Below are 6,925 nucleotides of genomic sequence, written 5' to 3' on the forward strand. Positions count from 1 at the left end.
AGGCACTACCAGCCCTACACATTTTCTCTTCTATTCCTCCTATTTTTAGTTACAGAGGAGTTGTCAAAGCAGATTGGACCGCTGATCTATTTCCCCAGCTATGTTGCTGTAGCCATGGCTAGAGCTTCAGAAGAATTCTGTAATATTTTTGGCTATTTGACCTAGGCTGTGTAAAAAAAATTATTTCCTGAAACCTGAAAGTTTTCAGTGTCCAATTGAAATATTAGTCATACAATTCTTTAAGCTCTCAAATTACTATTAGAAAAGTATTACAAACTATAATTTCCATAACTCAAATGCCACCAGCTGCATTTACTTTCATGAATGCTTCAGTTCATAATCCAAACAGATATTGCAAGGAGTAAAAGAAGCTATCTCAGTTCACCCAAATTCCAGTGTTCACCACCCTGTGGGTGCAGTGCAGATAGTCTGTAATTTAATAACTTGTTGCAGACCAACTATATCCCTAGTTTCTTAATTCTGAAGGCTGGGTGACTTAGGAAGCTTTCACTTGATTGCTGTCTCTCACCACCATTTCATCTCACCTACTCGCCCACTTGCCACAATAATTTCTTCCATCATCTTTATGCTGTTTCTGTGCACAAATGGTTTCAGAAAAAACAAACTAAGTACCTCTAAAGAAGAGATGGAAACGTATGAGACGGAGACCTCTGCCCTTCAGAATCTTCCTCTGCAAGACGACAGCTGTCCCAGTTTTGGCTGAGACAGCCAAAATTGGATTTTCTCCCTTGTGGCTAGTACAGGGCTGTGTTTTGGATTTAGTGTGAGAATGATGTTGCTAACATTGTTAGCTGGGATGAGCAGATCACTGCTCAGGGATTGGCTGGGCATCAGTCAGTGGGCAGTGAACAACAGCACTGTGCATCACTTATCTGTCTTGGGTTTTGTTTCTTTCCTGCTTTTTGTTATCTTCCTTTTAATTTCTAGTAGTATTATTATACTTTTTAAAAACGTTATTTTATTATACTGTTCTTAACTCACAAATTTAAATTTTTTTCCCCTTCTCCTCCCCATCGTTCCATAAGTTTGGGACACAAAACTGATTACTAATGTTGTCATAACAGAATGGCTGAAAGATTTCCTTTTATCCTTATTCTCCAGCTGAAAGTTGACAAGTCAGCACTATTCAGGACAGTATCTGAGATATGAGACTTGCAGTATTTTTCGAGCAGAAGCTTATTGTTTCTCCTCTTGGTTAGAACCCTGTACAACAGCACAGATCCTCTTAAAGACTTTCAACGCCTCAGATTTCAACTAAAGCAGCATGACGTGGCACTCATCTCTGCTTTTACTCTGTTTCTAATGGCAGCTGCTTTTCTATTTTTCTTTGCGCATCTGTGGACAACAAAATCTTTTCTCTATCACAAGAATGGCTTCATTAAGTCAGTTTCTGCCTTCAGCTTATTCTTAGTCTTCTGCATACTATAATCTATGTATATGCACAAGAAAGTCTTCAGAGGCAAATTGAAAAAGCAGGAAGCTGGAATAAACAATGAGCAGGAACTGTGGGGATACTTCAGCATCTTTTCCTGCTGTTACTGTGCTGCTTTCCTTTTCATTCTTTTTTTACTGTTGAATTTAGGATTCTTCCTACATTTGTATGAAAAATTATTTCAATGTCCTCTGCTTTGTGCCCTCATTCTGACAGCAGTATGATATGGTACATTTAACACAGTGACTGCAGCACACAGTCAAACAATTCAGAGTATAACTATCCTGAACACTTAATTCCAGATCAGATTTTGCAAATTTAGATATTTAAAATTTCTTGTATACTTGACCTACACCTTGACACTAAATGTTCATATAGTAATGAAAAGGTCCTAAGTATCCACTGATTCATCAGCTCGTACCCCCTATACTGGATATTCAATCTCCCTTTTCATAGGTAGTAGGACAGAAGTAAAAGTTGCATTTTGATATACCAAACACTTAATAACCCAGTGATTCACCCAACAAAGCAGCATCTCTGTCCCATTCATTTCAAGGAAAGTGATGTCCTCTGGAAAATGAAATGATGAAACATTAATGTTTGCTGTCTGACACTGAATTTACTTTGTGAAATGATGACAATGTGACAGCAACAGGAGAGACAGAAGCTAAACATAAACAGAGAGTAGTAGTTTCACCCCAAATCAGCAAAATCCTTCTTTGATGTCTTGAAACCTACATGTTAATAAGATTAACAGATTCTTAATTAAGATAATTATCCTCACACATCTTTTCCTATCCTTAAGTGTTTAACAAGAAACATCTTAGGCTCTTCTTACCTTTAGTACTTTTAAAGCTTCAAACTGTAAGCAAAGAAACAGACTATGTCTTGAATTGCAACCTTTTTGCCTCATGTGAAATGCTTTCCTATTTGGATTGCAGAAATACTTTTTTTCTCCCTAAAATAATCTGCGCACTTAAAGACAGGGGTGAGAAAGCATCTGTTTCTCTCAACATTCCACTAGAAACTATCGGGCCTTACTTTTAGTTCAATTGCTGCCTCTGTTTCCTCTATTTGCTGCAGACCTACAGAGGGTGACAGGAAGGAGTGATGGTTTTTGGTCTGTGAGCAAAGTGCTCACATGGAGGAAAAAGGGAGTTATCTGTGAAGGCTGAAATACTTCAGTGCCCCACAGGCATCAGGCTGAGATAGCGCATAGGCAAGTAGTAACTTTGCCAGGTGAAGAATAACCCAAAGAAAGTATTTATCAGGTCTGTCTGGACCTGAGTGAGTGTCAAAGCCTTTTTTGATAGAGGAAGTCAAGAATATGAATATAGTCAGGGAACTATGCAATATTCTCAACATAATATTGACCAAATATGGACTTCTCAACAGAGGATTCCTAAACAGAATAATGCGACCAAAGTTCTCAGTCCTAACACAGGTCTTCAGAAGACATCCAAAGGGAAATATGCTTTTTATACCAAATAACCAAGTGTTCAAAGGATCAAATAATCCTTGTCACTAAGAGTCAAACAATGGTTAAACATAAGGGAAAAAAAATGGAAAGAAGTTCCATAATGCCTCAACACGAACAATTTATTGTAAGCCCCAGTAAAAGCACTGGTTCTTACAAAAGAAAGAGCTAAATAGGTGGATTCCCTTGATAACTATAAGGCAGGAATTGAGTTTTGCCTTTCTCTGAAGTATTTTAAGTTCTGATGGCATTTCTGCAGCTGGGACTGTAGAGTGGAGAGAAAGATTGATTCTACTACACATCATGGCATGTTATTCCACAAACCAAATACCTCAGCCCAGTTCTCCACCCTTTCTGAACAATTTATGATTTAGGTCACACAGACAAGCACCACAAATTTGCAAAAAAAAAAAAAAAAAGGCATACAACTGTTCTTAAACTCAACTTCTAAGTTCCTCAGCACAGCAAACACTGACTGGATGTTAGGGCAAAGGTGCAAGAAGCAAGTGAGGTTTTTGTATCGCAAACCTTTAATGGTTTCTTTAGGAAGACATATACATCTAAATCTGCTCTTAAACCAAGGAACTGTGAGTTCCAAGCATCAATTTTGCTACAGATATCGCCCCTTATTGCTATAATTATCCTGTAAAATTTATTAAGAAGTATGCATTGATTTAGAACACAAAGTCTCTTACTAACAAGGCGTTTCACTTATTTGTAATTTCACTAAAGAAATCTCCATTTTACTAGGTATCCTTCCTGTGCTAAAGGTGATACTGAATCTTCACAGAAAGTCACTTTGCTACAGAAATGGACACTCGTATTCTCTCTGCTGGTTCATAAGTTAGCAGTGAGAACCACATGTGAAGTTCAGGTGGGCACATTAGGGAAGGAGCTGTGGGTAATTACTTTTATATTTTCCCACTACATTTTAAAGTATTTTCTGCACAGAACAGACACGAGCAAGTACAGTGACTATGCAAGAGCAAAACGTGAGAGAAAGAAGAGATCCAACAAGAAAGGGAGGCCACTAACTGACATTTTAAAAGGGCAAATCGAAAGCAATCAACACCCAACAAAATGCTCAATGTAGGATGAGGTGACAGCTTAGGATATACTTAGGATACTGTAATGAGGCTAACAAGTGCTGTGTGTTTTAATGTAAATTAACACAAGATAATCTCTTCACATATTTAAGTGATGCACTTCAAATTAATTAATACATATTTAATAGAAGTCTTCTTGAACAGCTGTTATTTACTTCTGGAGTTTCTACACATTAGCACTGCTTGCTTTTTCTGTTCTGAAGTTCTTCATGCTCCAAAGTACTTTAACAACTTGGGCTGTATAAAAATTGAACACTCTTCCCAAAAGAGACAGCCTTTGTGATAACTTAATATTTTTACATTAAATATTCAAACACTTTCTGAACAAAAGGTCAAATTCTACTTACAGCATCTGTGTGGAACAGGCAAGCAGATGCTTAATGCTGCTAGACAAATACTTCAGCACAAAGAATGACAGAGTTGGCTATCGGTCATATTTCAAGGCTTTAAAATCAGCTTTCCTTTACTTCTGTTCCCTAAATTCTGCACTTACCATTCATATATAACATTACAGACTCAAATTATGGCCTCTTCCTTCTGTGTTACACATGGTGGTGTGTTAAATGAAAGGCAGTGAAAATGCTGTCTATAGTATTCATGGCATGCTATGAGTATTACACCTATTAGGGTTTTTGTCTTACAAAGACTATTGCTTATGACATTACTTCATTTAGACCTTACATACAGCACTGAAGTAGTTCTCGCTTACCATCTCTTATCCAGATGAAAACTCCTCCAAGATCCAGTCACTTCTAAGTTTTTAGGATGTGGATGTTTAGAAGCCAATTCAAGAAATACCCTGGTAACACATTATATTTTCACACTTAGCGACTTTTGGAAACTGTAATCCATGTCTTTAAGTATAGTTATCATCACTGAACAATCCTTATCAGTGTATGGGGTTGTAGTTTTCAGCTGACTACTTAAATACGTTCACTTTTCTTGTGCCACTAGAGCACTGGCAATGCTCATTGCCTACATATCAGGCCTTCTAGCCTACAGTTTTACTGAAAATAACTTTCAAAGTTGGCAACAATTTCCTCTTTGGGACAACTATCATAAAATCTTCTGTGAAATTATGTATTGAAATATATGCAACTTGTGAAAGGCCTGAAAACAGTTCTACATACAAAAGGGTGCAAAACATGTACTGACTTAAGCACAGTGATATTACTGGTATCTCAACTCATGATTTTATTTAATGTGGTTGCTTTCATGATAAAGAGGACATAAGATGGAACTCATCACTCAGACTAGGAACTTAAAGACTAAATCAGATCAATGTTTTACAGAGCAAATATGCTGTGGGTGAATGACTGTGTGGAAGACAGATTTAGGGAACATCTTCACAATACTCAATTCTGCACTGCCTATATCAACAGCTTGGAGTTAGAGCTGCAGATGCAAGGAATGAGGAAGATGACCTAAATTCATCCCTTCTCCCCAAGCCCAAGTGTGGCTGGTACAAGACTGAGTAAGCTTTTGGCTAGAATCAGTTTTCCCATCCCCACAAGGCCACATGAGTGCTCCTGCTGGCACAAGGGAAACAGTGGGGACAAGTGGTTGGGAGGGAATGGTTGGTTTTGAAGGAAGTCCAAACACACATCAGATTAAAACACCTATGTAAATGTGGACTTTGAAAAAGTACTTCTGGCCACAAGAAACTGGTGTCTGAAAGGATTTCTATGCATTGAAACTTAGCATATCTAGGAGGAAAAAGGGAGAAAAGCAGAGAATGCCAAGGTTGTCATAGGGTCTAAACAATCTCTTTTCCAGGAGGTGAGCACAAAAAAGACATTCACTGCTTTTGATGAGAGTCATGTGGAACACAGACTAGTCCAGACAAAAGAAACTCAAGAAGACTTAATCTCATACTGTGGTGTTTTGGAATCACTCTTATGTTAACAAAACTAAATTTCTTGACAGTCTTTCTGCCTTTGGAAGGAGGATGCTTCTCTGAACAACAGACACATTGGCACTTTGCCAGCAGACACAAAAATGTGTTTGTGTACTTGCTTTGATATCTACAATATAACTTTCATTAGCATCAGCAGAAGCCTGATGCATAGATGTCATAGAAAGAGAGGTCCCAGAGGACAAACTTAAGTCCCAGTCCCAAGGAATGAAAACATATGTCCATATTTTATACAGCTATTCCATGATCGTTACTCTTTGAGTTCTCTTAAACTTCCTTAGAACTAAAAGATAAAATTCAAGTGGAATCTCTTACAACATACACAGTGAGACTGTAATATTTTTCCCTCTACATTTTACAAGAAAAATGAAAAACTCTGTTTACCTGTCAAGTTTGGTGGAAAGGTTTCCACAATAGTTACAACTTGAGTGTTGGAAGGAACCTGCCAGCTTTTAACATCACTAACACTAGCCTGGACAGGTACAAAGCTGTAGGTGCTATATGAAAAATAACAATAAACCTCTATTAAAGTTTCCAATTTTTGCAAAAACATTGTGAATAAATTCCAACACTAGTTAAAATGTAATTAAATATTTACATTTGTTCTCTAATAAGTATTGTAAGTAAGTCAATTTCCTAATTATCTTAAATTTTTGTATGGTATACAAGTACTACATTTTTGTAACAAATGCACAATTCTAATGAAAAAATAATGATCTTGAACTTTAAGAGAGCCCTTCATTTGAGATGAAAGTGCTGTACATTTATTCATTTATTATCTCTTACAACTCTCATGTGATGTAGGTACTATTATCATCATTTTACAGATGGGGAAACTGAAAGGCTAATTAACTTGTCCAATTTACAATACTCTTAGCTATAAACTTCAGGCATCCCATCATACTCATAGGTGAAACAAAACTCAGCTTACCTGTGATGAATATTTACTACAAATTCTTAAACTCCATAAGCAT

General features: G+C 37.1%; 1 protein-coding gene across 1 annotated transcript in view; it reads right to left on the reverse strand.

Annotated features, from left to right (window-relative positions):
- The window catches only part of C14H19orf12 (chromosome 14 C19orf12 homolog), a 34,333-nt gene that overhangs the window by 20,774 nt on the left and 6,634 nt on the right, over positions 1–6,925 (reverse strand). The window lies entirely within an intron of this gene.

The sequence above is a fragment of the Colius striatus genome, chromosome 14 (assembly GCF_028858725.1).
Source record: "Colius striatus isolate bColStr4 chromosome 14, bColStr4.1.hap1, whole genome shotgun sequence".
Lineage (NCBI taxonomy): Eukaryota > Metazoa > Chordata > Aves > Coliiformes > Coliidae > Colius > Colius striatus.